The 15628-nt window shown below is 33.2% G+C and overlaps 3 long non-coding RNA genes across 3 annotated transcripts; all 3 read right to left on the bottom strand.

Moving 5' to 3' along the window:
* Positions 1-6481: 6481 nt before the first annotated feature.
* On the bottom strand, positions 6482-6828 carry LOC126927641 (uncharacterized). The gene is made up of 2 exons (XR_007715717.1): positions 6753-6828; positions 6482-6544 (listed from the first exon to the last, which is right to left on the bottom strand). It is a non-coding gene; the product is annotated as an uncharacterized LOC126927641 (long non-coding RNA).
* A 2433-nt stretch (positions 6829-9261) lies between these two features.
* On the bottom strand, positions 9262-10564 carry LOC126927634 (uncharacterized). Its single transcript, XR_007715710.1, has 2 exons — positions 10458-10564; positions 9262-10343 (listed from the first exon to the last, which is right to left on the bottom strand). It is a non-coding gene; the product is annotated as an uncharacterized LOC126927634 (long non-coding RNA).
* Positions 10565-12327: 1763 nt separating this feature from the next.
* Positions 12328-14180, bottom strand: LOC126927639 (uncharacterized). The gene is made up of 3 exons (XR_007715715.1): positions 13807-14180; positions 13098-13691; positions 12328-12987 (listed from the first exon to the last, which is right to left on the bottom strand). It is a non-coding gene; the product is annotated as an uncharacterized LOC126927639 (long non-coding RNA).
* Positions 14181-15628: the final 1448 nt, after the last annotated feature.

Here is a 15628-nt window from a genome sequence, read left to right as displayed (position 1 = left end):
ACACCTGAATTTATAAAATTTTGAAAATCGATGTAACCTTTGAACTTTATCGTATTCTGTTTCATAGCACAAATTATTCTTCCCGAAATGTACGTTTAGTGTTATAATATATTTGACCAACGGTTCTCAAATACTAGTTTTGCAAAAGCAATGGTGGAATTGGAGCAATTCTTTCTTCTTTCATTCTTTGAATGACCTGGATTTTCGAGTAGTCTAGTGACGATTGATCCGTACAATTAATCGATTTCTTTTTATTACACAAGTGCAAGAAATTCCGCTTTGAACGCAGATGTTGCAACATCGAATGCCTGAACCCCACAGAAGATCCGACCGCATTTAATGTCACTACCGTCGATGATTCACCCAGAAATGGTTCACTTCAGAACCATAGTCCCATATCTGGAAGCGTCAATCACTATGTGTCACATAGTCATATGTGGATGCTGAGCTTATTGATGGTAATTGTAATATTTTAATTTTTTTTATTCTATATTTTCGACTTCTTTTTTCGAGTAGAATCACCAATTTTCCGCTTGTACTATCAATTACCAACCAGCCCGTATGACAAAATTCTATTTTAAACACAAAACTCGCCATGAGTGGCTATTTTGTTTACGAAATTAAACGAATTTAATAAATGAAATGGCAAGGAAGGAACTACAAGTGACCGTCAAACTATTTTTATGCTTGAAAAGTAATTCGCGAAGTAATATAAAATAATACTACTGATTTGTGTCTCTTTCAGAACTTTTTCTTAATCTCTTGTTTTTTCCCTTCAAATTTATTATTTATTATTTATTCGGTGTCACGAAAACCGATTAAATATTGTCAGTTCTCGTTCAATTGTCACTTCAAAGTTGTTAGTTCAAAGGTTCTCATACATCATAAAGCAAGGGACCAAATCTTTAACTTATTACAAATTAAACCTTTTATTGTAATTACGAAAATTATGAAAGTCCCAAGCGAAACAAGTAGGGAACATGAACTGCTCAGCGAACCAAAGAACGGCTCAGTGACAAAATTAATAAAGTAAGGATCACAAATATTACAACATTACACTCTTACATCACATAATAGTTCTCTATACAAAAGATATATAGCGAATCGACTTTTCACAACGATAAGAATCAACAGAACCAATTAAGACCAGGCGAAACTCTCATAAGACAACAATATCAGAGGGATCAAATCAGCGATTTTAATCTATGTTACAAATTATAGTTATCAAGAAAAATTGCTCTTTTCACGAAAATTATGCTGATGACACACTCACAATGCATTTTATATTTGATAGTCGGATGTGCTCGTGGCCATCAGGAGTATAAAGACGACGTTTTTAGAAAATGACAGCGCTGTCGGGTTTTAAAAGCTTTTATTTTTTTATTCATCATTACGAAGATTGTGATGGAAGAACGTAATGGGGTAAAATCTGACTATTCCTTAATGAAGAATGCTTAAAGAGATTCTATAGAAAACGGTGATCGTTTCGTTGGGTAGTTCATTCGAATTTTGATCAGGATTATTGAGATAGAAGGGTCGAGAGCTTCGTGGAATATAAACTTTGACGCTTCGACGCTTCATCTCTTTTCAAACTCACCAGTCACAAACCATGGTTCACTGAATATATCTTTTTGGAAAATCCTTTTTGGATTTTCGTACGAGAAACATGGTATGTTTGACAAGGGATTTTCTTTTGAGGCAATTTAGAGTGACAAAAAGGTCTTTCTGTTAGGTAGCTTGACGAGAAAAATGTTTTATTAATAACGTAAATGGAACGAGTAGTTACGAATTTAAATAGAATATGACCAAATGGAATATATATCTTCTCTTCGACTTTCATAAGCTGAAAGCCCCGTATCTAAATTTTATCTTAATTATTTGAAGCAAAAAGTATGTTTTCTGAAACTTTCGTTTCTCGTGATGAGTACTTTATGATGCAATAAAAAATTTTGTCTGAAAATTATACTCAAGATCAATTTCATGATCCATTTTCTCTAACAGATCTCCATCTTCCACAGCTATAACAAATAATTTTTTCACACTCTATACATTTAACATCGATTATAATTCTGATAATTGAAACACCGAACATCAATGTGTTTATTCACTACGCCAACACAGATAACAATTAACATTGATATATAATATATATTTGACGATATATATCTGAAAGAATAGAAATTTCATTTAATCGACTATATGACCATACTCGGTTAAGTACCAACAACGACTATCTATCAACCTTATCTTACTTCCTCAAAGATATAGAAAGACTTTAAAAATTTCAGCCATGTGATTTGGTCCTTTAAAATTTAGAAGTAATATAACGATAAAATACCATCAAAACCTTTAAATTTAACGCACGAAAACATGTCTTCTTTGCTAATGGCGTACTATAAATATAAATATTTGAATAAATATTGCGAATTTCATATTGCTAAAAGATTTATACTATTCGTTCGTAAATAATCGTCGGATCTATATTTAAGTTGAAACTGTTGCATTAGATCTCTTTTCTTACTTAAAATTATTTGGATTGGTAACTTGGATGTAACATGTAATTTATTCTTCCTTTATAAATAGTATACAGAAGATACCAATTCAAAGAAAGTTCAGCAAACTGACAATATTTAATCGGTTTTCGTGACACCGAATAAATAATAAATAATAAATTTGAAGGGAAAAAACAAGAGATTAAGAAAAAATTCTGAAAAATTCTGACACAAATCAGTAGTATTATTTTATATTACTTCGCGAATTACTTTTCAAGCATAAAAATAGTTTGACGGTCACTTGTAGTTCCTTCCTTGCCATTTCATTTATTAAATTCGTTTAATTTCGTAAACAAAATAGCCACTCATGGCGAGTTTTGTGTTTAAAATAGAATTTTGTCATACGGGCTGGTTGGTAATTGATAGTACAAGCGGAAAATTGGTGATTCTACTCGAAAAAAGAAGTCGAAAATATAGAATAAAAAAAATTAAAATATTACAATTACCATCAATAAGCTCAGCATCCACATATGACTATGTGACACATAGTGATTGACGCTTCCAGATATGGGACTATGGTTCTGAAGTGAACCATTTCTGGGTGAATCATCGACGGTAGTGACATTAAATGCGGTCGGATCTTCTGTGGGGTTCAGGCATTCGATGTTGCAACATCTGCGTTCAAAGCGGAATTTCTTGCACTTGTGTAATAAAAAGAAATCGATTAATTGTACGGATCAATCGTCACTAGACTACTCGAAAATCCAGGTCATTCAAAGAATGAAAGAAGAAAGAATTGCTCCAATTCCACCATTGCTTTTGCAAAACTAGTATTTGAGAACCGTTGGTCAAATATATTATAACACTAAACGTACATTTCGGGAAGAATAATTTGTGCTATGAAACAGAATACGATAAAGTTCAAAGGTTACATCGATTTTCAAAATTTTATAAATTCAGGTGTATGACAGTGTCAGTCAGCTCTTTTTCTGTCCCCAAGCGCCAAAATTCATTCCGACTACCATTTTACGTATTTTACAGAAGTAAGCCTTCATTCATCTCCCATTCCATCCACCAACATGCTCTCGACGTATTATCTTCTAAGTAAAATATTGATGTTGAGTCAGACATCCAACTGAATAATCTTTTCGGTGTTACTATAAGGCATTTAAAACCAGGGCTTGTGGTTATACGTTAGATGTAATACTTGGCATGAAACCTGCTGATATTAATATTAAATTTATGCATAATAGGATGTAGGACCATTGTCAAAATGAAATTATTTAGCATCTTATATAGCCTGGCAAGGCTCGAACGTTTTATCTTCCTGTAGATTTTCTTTGCTTTTAGACTTTCCTTCCATTTCTTTGAATTGGTATCTTCTGTATACTATTTATAAAGGAAGAATAAATTACATGTTACATCCAAGTTACCAATCCAAATAATTTTAAGTAAGAAAAGAGATCTAATGCAACAGTTTCAACTTAAATATAGATCCGACGATTATTTACGAACGAATAGTATAAATCTTTTAGCAATATGAAATTCGCAATATTTATTCAAATATTTATATTTATAGTACGCCATTAGCAAAGAAGACATGTTTTCGTGCGTTAAATTTAAAGGTTTTGATGGTATTTTATCGTTATATTACTTCTAAATTTTAAAGGACCAAATCACATGGCTGAAATTTTTAAAGTCTTTCTATATCTTTGAGGAAGTAAGATAAGGTTGATAGATAGTCGTTGTTGGTACTTAACCGAGTATGGTCATATAGTCGATTAAATGAAATTTCTATTCTTTCAGATATATATCGTCAAATATATATTATATATCAATGTTAATTGTTATCTGTGTTGGCGTAGTGAATAAACACATTGATGTTCGGTGTTTCAATTATCAGAATTATAATCGATGTTAAATGTATAGAGTGTGAAAAAATTATTTGTTAGAGCTGTGGAAGATGGAGATCTGTTAGAGAAAATGGATCATGAAATTGATCTTGAGTATAATTTTCAGACAAAATTTTTTATTGCATCATAAAGTACTCATCACGAGAAACGAAAGTTTCAGAAAACCCCTGGATCGTAAATAATTCGTTCTTTTGAAAAAAGCTGTTTAAAATTTCTTATACTAATCCCTATACTAATTGTGTATACTAATTGTATTTAGTATATTATGTTATAAATAATGGTTAATATAAGTATCAAAATAAATAGACAACAATTAATTAGATAACATCGTAATAACATAATATAATATAATGGGCGTAATCATATACAGTAAAACTTAGAAAATATGCTCTGGATGAATTCGGTGAAAATTATCCTTTGTTCCGTGGTATATATAGGCAAAAACGAATGGTAGACCGCAGCATAATAGTTTCCAACCATCCACAATTGTTCTAATTCCTCACTCGACGTCTTTCATGTTCATTCATGTAGGAAAAAGTATGTTATCGTTTAATAATAAGCTTTTAAGCGTTTAATAACATCTCGTCGAGTAGAAATTCCACACGAAGCAGTGAGAAAAATAATATTTGAAGAAGATCTATGTTCTCAGCTTCGTCGTGTGCAAGAACTTTGTAGGATAGATTGTATCATGCGATGAAAATTTTATACTTGTAAGTTAAGAAAATTGGAACGAAAATTCACGTTGTCTCAAAGATATCTTGTTTTTGGATAGAAATAGTTACTTTACTAACAACATTCTCAATATTAAGGATATGAACATCTTTGATTTAATCAAAGCCGCTGGAATACGCTAGATATTTCATATCTGACTTAAACATGTACTGCGACGAGCGAAAAAAGTAAACACATAAATGTAAAAGACTAATTTTTCAAGTGATCGGTAAAGATTAGGTAACAGTAACTACAAGTTATTATTAACGAAATGTAATAGTTAATTTTCATTAACATTAATAATGTACAAAACATTTTACAAAAATGGACATCTCAAACCATGTTTACAGTTTTGCACATTAATTATACTCGTCGAATCAAGGTTTCAACATAGGTATTTCGTCCACTAGTACTACTTCACGTTTATTATATCCAATAGAATTAACTACTATTTAGGTAAATTATTTTGTGGAATGGTCAAATAATGCTCTTTTCTCATTATACCTTCGACATTCGCTTTCTACATAAAATCAACGGGCTGTGTTTACACTTTTGCTTGTCACGGCGTATCAAGGAAGATTGAAATGTAAAGTAATTCGCACAAAAAAGTAGATATTAGTATTGATGTTATTGTATTCCATATTTGACCTTAAAATATGAATAAAATCAGTCTAAGTATTAATGAAATTTCAAACATTTTTTCTAAAACAACGGAACTTTCCTTTCTAATGAGCACTATATGATGCAATAGAAAAACAATTTGACACTGAAAATTGTGGTCAAGATCAATTTTGCGCTACACTTATTTAACCAATTTTCATCAAATCGAAGGTGTAGAATGGCTTGAAAAAAATACCGCGATAAATACTTTTTTGACACTTTGTACAAAGGTGTATATCAATGTGTATATCGATACACATACTCTGTATGTGCATATCCGTGGTATATATATCCGTTTTTCGAAGCCAAAATGTCATCTACCTGTTCAAAAGAGCAAAGCAAAAACATTACATAGAGGGTTTGTTACTGTTAACACTCTCTATTTCCGTGCGTAAAGTATCCAACCAGATATCCAGGAACAGCTTTCAGGGAACGAGATTGAATATTTGATCGAATATATTTAATATGGCAATGTTACGTATAACAATATACGTATGGAATTTTAAAAGTCACGAGGGTTGCAGCGGACTCAATTTTAATGTACATTAAACATTTTGCTCATTGATGACCTTACCTTAATTTTTTTCTCCTTCCTCACTTTCTTCTCCTATGCGAGTGACACAGCAAGATTGATAGTAACAAGCGATTTCATTAAAACACAATCTCCTTTTCCATTTGATGAACACGATACGAGACGAGGGAATGATTTAGGAACACGACTTTCGAGCGGTTTCAACAACTATTAAGTTTCATTTATAGCAACGAACACTGCCAAAGACGTAATCAATAAGATTCGCGTAGGTGCCGTAGATGACGTAGATGAAAAACGTAGATCAAACGTAAATGACGAAATTAATACATTAATTTTATTTTAACGCGTTAAAATTACGCTAATGACAGTTGTTCCATTCAATTTGTTCACATATTTGAGCCCTATATGGAACAAAGTGAACGGAACATCTGCAAACGTGTTAACCGGACAACGACGAATTTTCACATCTACTCCACGAAGCTTCACATATATCAATGACCACTACCGTAGTCATGGTCAAACATAGATGACGAAGTTATGTATTGATTCACTTTAACACGTTCAGATTACGCTAGTGACACTTGCGCAGTACTAATTTGTTCATATATTTAAGCCCTATATGCAACAAAGTGAACGTAGCATCAGCAAGCGTGTTAATTGGACAACCACGAATTTTCACATATATTGCACGAAGATTCGTATATAACAATGATCACTGCCATAATCATGGTCAAACGTAGATGACGAGATTATGCATTAATTCACTTTAAAAATTACGCTAGTGACCTTGCGCAGTACTATTTGTTCATATATTTAAGCCCTATATGCAACAAAGTGAACGTAGCATCAGCAAGCGTATTAATTGGACAACCACGAATTTTCACATATATTGCACGAAGATTCGTATATAACAATGATCACTGCCATAATCATGGTCAAACGTAGATGACGAGATTATGCATTAATTCACTTTAAAAATTACGCTAGTGACACTTGCGCAGTACTATTTGTTCATATATTTAAGCCCTATATGCAACAAAGTGAACGTAGCATCTGCAAGCGTGTTATTGGACAACGACGAATTTCGTTTCGCAAACACCGACACGTGATACATTTTGAAGTTACGTGGACGCGAGAGTAATTCGTTCCCTTAAATTGCTCAATTTCCATTTCTTTCGCCATGTATATTCGAGTATTGCATTTGAATTGCAGAGCAGTGGGAAGTAACGGCGCACGTCGTTGATATATCGACAGGAACATGAATTCTTTTTTCATAGGATGAATACTTTTTTCATCGAATTATTAAACGAATCAAGTTTTCAAATCCAATCATTTAATTTCATCGTTTTACATCGAACGTTTCAATCTTTTTTCTTTTAAATACCTTACCTATATTTCATCTCGTTGAATATTCCATATTTTTAATGCTACTACCACTTATTGGTAATTTCAAATATGTAATTATCGTTCTGAAGTTAGAAATTCGAAATAACATTCGTCAGTATATGATTCTACGTTTTATATAGAGTAATAAAAATGATACAATGAGTTTCGGTAAATAACCAATAAAAATTTTTGTTCCTTTTTCTTTTTCTTTTTTTTTTTTTTTTTTTTTGGTTTTATGTATCCAAGGTCGAGAATAAACTATGTGCACGTTTCTTGTATTCGTTTCTTGTATTTTTATGAGGAATTCAGTCTTTTTACGCCACAAGAGTCTCAACGTTTTCGTTTTCACGCCTACGTTACGCTCGTTAAACACGTTCCAACAAGACCATGAATAAGGATAACAGCTTTAATGTTTTCACATGTTTGACACAATGTTTCACACAAAAACGTAGACTAAGAAGCATATGGCAGACCCATAGAACACCGGAGGACAAACGCAAACTAAACAACGCAACTAGAAAACTATCCTAAACTATAAAAAACTACAATAATGACCGTTTTCACAAATATCTCGCCAGCTTGTCCCCCACAGCCGACTCCAACTACTCACTATGGAAGGCCTCCAGGAAACTCACGCGCCTCCCACAAATAATACCTCCAATCCGCCGTCCGCAGGGTGGATGGGCGCGTAGCCCTATAGAAAAAGCCAACCTATTTGCCAAACACTTGACTGAAGTATTCCAACTCCATTCCTCCATAGCTGCAGCGGACGTTACCGAATATCTGCACACTTCCTTCCAAATGTCCCCTCCTATTGAACCCTTCACTTCTTCAGAGATCATAGAAGCAATCAGTCGCCTAAACCCCAAGAAAGCAGCAGGTCACGACCTAATAGGAAATAAAGCAATCAAGGAACTTCCGATAAAAGGGATTGCACTCATCGCATCAATCTTTAACGCTATCCTCCGCCTTCAACACTTTCCCTAGGCTTGGAAAATCCCACTGATCACCCTCATCCCTAAACCCGGTAAACCAATATATGAAACCAGCTTCTATCGCCCAATCAGTCTTTTACCTACCCTGTCTAAACTATTCGAGAGGATGCTCACGAATCGTCTCCTTCCACTCCTAGAAGAATTGAAAACACTCCCAGACCACCAATTCGGCTTCCGAAAACAACACTCAACAGTAGAGCAAATCCACCGCATAACCCACATGATCAGCCAAACCCTTGAAAAGAAAAAATACTGCTCAGCGGTATTCCTAGACATCCAACAGACATTCGACAAAGTATGGCATAAAGGGCTACTCTACAAGCTCAAAAAGATCCTACCTCATCCATACTACTCCATCTTAAAATCCTACCTAACCAACAGACAATTCATAGTTAAATGTCTAGGCGCCACTTCCGCAACATTCCCAATAGAATCCGGCATACCCCAAGGTAGTGTCCTCGGACCCCTACTGTTTTCCATCTACACTGCCGACTTACCTATAGCAAACGAGGTAACAATAGCAACATTTGCCGACGACATAGCACTATTAGCTACCCACGCAGACCCGGCAATTGCCTCATCCACTCTCCAGCGAAGTATCGACACCATGGAAAAGTGGTTCCAAAAATGGGGTTTCAAAATAAACGAAAAAAAATCCTCTCATGTAACCTTCACGCTCCGAAAACAAACCTGCCCCCAGGTCACCATTAACAACACAATAATCCCAAGCAAGGACTCCGTAAGATACATGGGCATGACCCTGGACAGGAGGCTAACTTGGAAAAAACATATCTCAGAAAAAACAAAGCAACTAAAGGAAAAATTAAGAAAATTCTATTGGTTCACGGGCCGACGCTCCAAACTAAACATACAGAACAAAATAATCCTCTACAAGGCCGTAATAAAACCTGTCTGGACCTATGGAATCCAACTATGGGGAACAGCAAGTAATTCCAACATTGAAATACTCCAACGCTTCCAATCGAAAACGCTAAGATCCCTATCAAATGCACCCTGGTATGTTACCAACGAAACAATCCACCGTGACATCAAGATACCTACAGTCAAAGATGAAATACACAAGTCCAGAAGCAGATATAACACAAGAGTCAACAACCACCACAACCCACTAGTCACCCAACTACTGGACACGACGGACGGATCTACATTTATCATATTTTATATAAAATTAGAAGGGACCTTTAAAAAATTGCATGCAACAACACACTTACAGGTACTCTTGAATTAGTTTTTCTACATGTCCGATTATGTCTTTATATGTATATGTCAATTCAAATTTATTTTCTTAAATGTCCCTTAATGAAAAACTAACACTTCATATTAACTTTGAACTTTTGAGTTCTTAGAATATTCTGATTTAGTCACTGGCTGTACCATAAATTCATTTACAGATATTATATTTCCACCAAGAGCTAGTTTTATTATGAGCCTTCCTGCATCATCATCGAATCCTTCTATTTGACCATAATTATTACTTTGTTCTCCAGCTATAATTTTCACAAATGTTCCTTTCTCGATTTTAACTTCTTCCTCTTCTTTTTTGAAATCTGTATTTTTCTTCTGCAATGCTACTTTGTCTGCTCCAAGACCCATACCTTTTGGTCGTAATTCTGGTATGACAGCTGCTACTAATCTGTAATAGTTAGAATAAACGATTGTGAAATAAAAAATGATGTTCTCTGTTTACTTTCCAATAAGTGATGTATTAAATACATATAATTAATTTAATCCAGAGTAAAATTCATACTTTTCATTTCAACCAATTCCCTTTCCTGGTTGCCATCCCATTCCCCTTAACATTGCTACACCAAAAGCATCAATAGGAATTTTTTCATAATCTTCTAACGTAGACTGAAAAATACAAAACGATATTTATAATATGCAAATGTAATACATCTGTGCATTGCACATCAATATGTTGATAACGTACCTGTTCTTTGCCTCTTAATGATTCATCTTCTACTAAAGGTAAAGTTAAATCATTTGTTTTAGTTTCATATTTATTCTTTGACTTAAGTTCCCCAATGATTTCTTTAGTCGCTTGCTCTTCTAAAGTAACAACTTTATTTTCACTATCTTCAACTGGCTCTTTCTTTATTGATATTATTGGCGATGTTTTTCCATTAGATAGCTTTGATTTTGCCTCGTTAACACTAGCGTCTCCTACCTTTTCCTTATCTGCCTTCGGAAGGAAAATGTCTGCATCTATTTTATTAAGAATTCTATCATGCCAGGTTTTTGAACCTAGTAATGGAATAATTAGAGGTTCATCTTTTTTTTCTTCCTCATTGAAATAAAAAAATTGTTTTCAAATATATATATTCCGCTATTGGTGATTTTTATAGGTTAGGTTGAGGTTATATGTTTCTTGATTATAAATTTTACTTTTTGAACTCACCCTATTACTTTAATACCTTTCTCATCAAGGCATTCAATGTAATCAACTTTCTTTTTTTCTTGTGGAATAGCATTTTTTAACACAGGTTTCTTAATAGATTTCGCAAAACCGAAGGAAATCTTCTTTCCTTCTTCTGCCATTTATTTGTTATTTTAACACTGACTTATACATCAATACACATGTATATACTAGACATAAAGATTGATGTCACTTGAATCTACGTACATGAATCTGATATCTTATTATACTTTATTAATCTACTCAAAATTACTTGCACATTACTAAAATTTCATTCCGACAATGTATCAAGCGTCTGAATAAGTGACATTAAAGTAAACATATATCAAAGAGGAAATAAGAAGAACTGACGCCTATGGTTTTCTATGTTGCAGAGCTAGTGCTGCATCATACGGCCAAATGCCGAAGGTGGCTTATGCTAGTATATACCTGCCTATACGTTTCAATGAGAAAATCGATATTATGTGTTCATGTGAAAATTCACATTTCCCTAGGAGCTGTATTTTGATAGATTTAAGCTTCTAATGGAGCATTTTAAACGTATAGAGTATACTATGAAGTAGATAGTAGTGCGGATCATTTTATATTCATAGAAAGTTTGAATGTATAGAAATGTACAAAATGCTCATGATATGCAAAAATATGCAAAATATTCAAAGTAAACCAATCATCAAAAAGTTTAGAAGGTGAAACAAATTTCTTTAATAACACCTAGATTAATTTTTATTTGTTAACAATCCCATATATAACCATAGCTTTCGCCCGGCGCATATACGCGCCCATACATGCGTCAATAAGATAAGAGGAAATAAAAGACAGATTATCGATAAAATACACTAACACATATGTAATACGTGGATATATTACCACTCAGATTACACATATTATATATTATAAGGGAATATGTATACCACGTATATATGTAGAACGAACATTTCAAACTTGTTTATAGCCCGTGCGAACACATAAATGCACGCACACGAACAATTTTTCGAACGATAATTATATTAATAATTTATAACCATTTATATTTTTATATTTTTATATTTTTATATTTTTATATTTTTATATTTTTATATTTTTATATGATAAGCATTTATATTTTTTAAAATATGTTCTTATGGCATACATATTTATTCCACGCTTCATATCTATCCACATCCGTAACTGTAGGTGACATTGTTTTTTAACAATTTTGCTATTATTTCATAATTCTTTAATTCATATTTCAAAGTCGTAACAGATGTTTCTTTTTTTTTTTTTTTTTTCAAGTTTTTCCCATATTGGACTTATTTCGAGCAGCCATGCTTGCTTACAAAGCAATTTTATATCCACGCAAGAATATTTTTCAGTAGATTTTATTATGTGGTTTACAACATCCATATTCTCTAATAACTGGTTGCTAAGGTATAATTTGAACATACCAAGTCGAGTAACTTCATTTGGTAATGATACGTATATTTTCTTTTCAAGGCATCTGCGTAAAGCTGCATCAATGTCCCTAATAATATATTTACAATAAATATTATTGTTCTGTTATATTAATAATAACAAAGGAATATTCCGCACAACACAATAATTAAGATTAAGATAATGAATAATTATGATATTAAGATATTTTCTACTTAGAAAACATTGAAATAGCGTGATATACATAGCAAGGGCAATTAGTTGCAGCCAAAAGAACTACATTAGAATTTTCGTTAGATACTAATCCATCCAATCTAGAAAGAAGTTCTGATCTGAATCTCTTTGCAGGTTCAGACAATGTACAGTTTACTCCTTTATTTGTGCCTATCCAGTCAATCTCGTCGATAAAAATAATTGTAGGCGAAAAATTATAGGCAAGTTCAAATAAAACCTGTTCAGTTTAACAAATGTATTAATGTAACTATTCTATTTATATATGATTATTATTATATATGATATATTCCAGAATCTCTTCTTCATAGACAAAGGAAATCAACTTACACGGATATACTTCTCGGAATCACCTCTCCATTTGCTCACCAATGAGCTGGCCGTTATGTTAAAAAAGGTGCATTGACATTCCAGGGAGAAAATGGGCCTTTAAAAAAGATAAGGTACTTGAGGAGATACACAATGGCCTCCTTAATAGCAGATTTACATTCCTCTAGGCCTACGATGTTGTCCCAATATACATTTAATTTTGTCAGTATGATTTCCTACGACAATACAAAGATGAAATGGCGCATAATCTCCGTATTAATTTCCGTAAGTGTTATGTAATTCGTTATTTAAAGCTTTACTGAAATCAGTATTTACAATACGTATATTAATCGAAAATAACTTACGCATGAAATGTCTTCAATAATCTTCCATAATTCCAGATTGTCTATATAAAGCTTCTGAGCCTATTTTGATATCTTTGATTGCGTGGATTGTTCCATTAAGATGTTAAATAGCTCTCCTCTTCTGATGAAGATTCATCGCTTTCATTGGCGAAAATTGATGTCAATGTCATTGCGAGATTAATATCATCCGTAGCGTCACCCGTCATCTTCTGTTGTACATTCCTCCCTTTCACAGACTCACTTCTCGTTTCTTTAATAACAGATTTGACACGTTTTACTACTTCTTCGAAGATTGAATGATATTGTAATCGATACGTTGAATACGTTGAGAACGTTGAATAGTGTTAAATAATTTAAATTCTTACACTTTGTTCGCATTTGTCATTTCCCTCGTCTTTATTTCCTTTTCAGTTATTTTCTTGCACAATATAGGATATTTTTGGAATTTCATCTTGTAATAATTTTCATATTCTGTAAGAATAATTTCCAAATCGACGTTGTCGCAGACTCGATATTTCCGAGGTAGACGAGCTTCCCGGATTAATACATCGCTAATGTCTACATATCTAAAAAATATAATTTTTAATTCATTGAACAAATTTTATGCTATGAGTACACACTATACGATAATCATCAATTAACTGTTTTATTTCTAGGTAAGACAGACAAAAAGAATGTACTGTCTATTTATTATTATATAAATCCTCGGCGATAATTTTTTGCCTTCTGCCTTTTAATTTCTAATTTTTAAAGTTTGAATTTAAATATATTTTCATTTATAACTAGTTAATCTACGTTATCGATTGAGTTACTCTATAACTACTGAGTTACCGATGTCGATTTTCAAATTTTGGTTCCTTCCCCTCTTTCCGCACTAATTTCTATTTCGATTGGTCGCCGATATTATTCGAAAAAATTGCAACTAAGAAGATATCTAAATATATACACATAATATAAATATATAAACATAATTTTGTTATCTACTATCTTGATACGTGCAAAGATAAATCTTAATGATATATAATACAGCGTAAATGGTTATAAATAATTAATTATTGACAATAATTATAAGAATTATCGAAAGAAAAAATCATAGATACTATGTGCGAGTGTAAAATATCACAAAAAATGAACAACAATTGTGAAAAACGCAATATGGCAAATCAATGACAAAACACACTCATGACTGTCATGGAAGTTCCAAAGTCTTTTCGCAAATTATGAGATATCTTATTTGTGGTACCTTGCAGCGATAAATCACCGTTCATTGTAATAGTTTTAAATGTGATAATGATATCCTTGTATTGACTATCGTTTTTCGATAGTTACGAGAATTTTCGTTTATTACTTTGAGACAATCCGTCACTTCCTTTCTCTTATAAAGTTTCCCTTCAACTCCGTTGAAAACTGAGCATCAAACAGGAGACGAACGATTTGTTGTCATGGCAATGTTAGTTCACACGTAAGCAGGGTGCGAATATAATGATGGAATAGTCGAATCCTGTCTACTGTATAGTAAGATGGATGCGACATGGAAATAGAAAGAGAAGGCTGTATATAAGCATTTTCTGTCCTTGTTTAATCAGGCATGCACACTAGTGGACACTGACGGCGCTCGTTTACCGTTGTTACACATTTCCGGTACAAGTACGCGGGCATTAGAGAAGGACGGAACGGTCTCTCTCTTTACCCCTATATCGCGTTTTTAGTTCGCTCACGCGCTCTGTACTTATATCTATTACATTTCCACCATAAGCAGCGGCCGTGCAGTGACTTACAAAAGTTTCGAACTCGCGGACGTTTAATCACGTTCCCTACTCCGAAGGGGTAAGTACAAAGTTGCTCGTCTCAGTACTCTTGTTAGAAGTTTTATCATCTTTTTCATTTCGTGGCTACAAGTTTTTCCAGGAAATTCTTATCGTTTTACAAGGGCTGTGGGACACAGTGACGTCAGCTATCGATCATATACGCGAATTTGTTGTAAATTAATTAGGAGAATATCTGGAGTTGTTTATCGTTGCCAGCTGTAAAATATTAGAATTTTTCATTCATAATTGTCATATTTTCGACTCTTCCGTTGCCAAGACCATCTTGAAAGATTTTTGGTATGTTCCATCACCCTTGTTAAAAGTGTGCCCATTGGTTAGCTATATTGATTTTAAAAACCAATACGTATATCAAGTTTAT

Source organism: Bombus affinis, unplaced genomic scaffold, assembly GCF_024516045.1.
Source record: "Bombus affinis isolate iyBomAffi1 unplaced genomic scaffold, iyBomAffi1.2 ctg00000173.1, whole genome shotgun sequence".
NCBI lineage: Eukaryota > Metazoa > Arthropoda > Insecta > Hymenoptera > Apidae > Bombus > Bombus affinis.
Note: the sequence above shows the minus strand (reverse complement) of the source record. Positions and strands in the feature narration are given on the sequence as shown.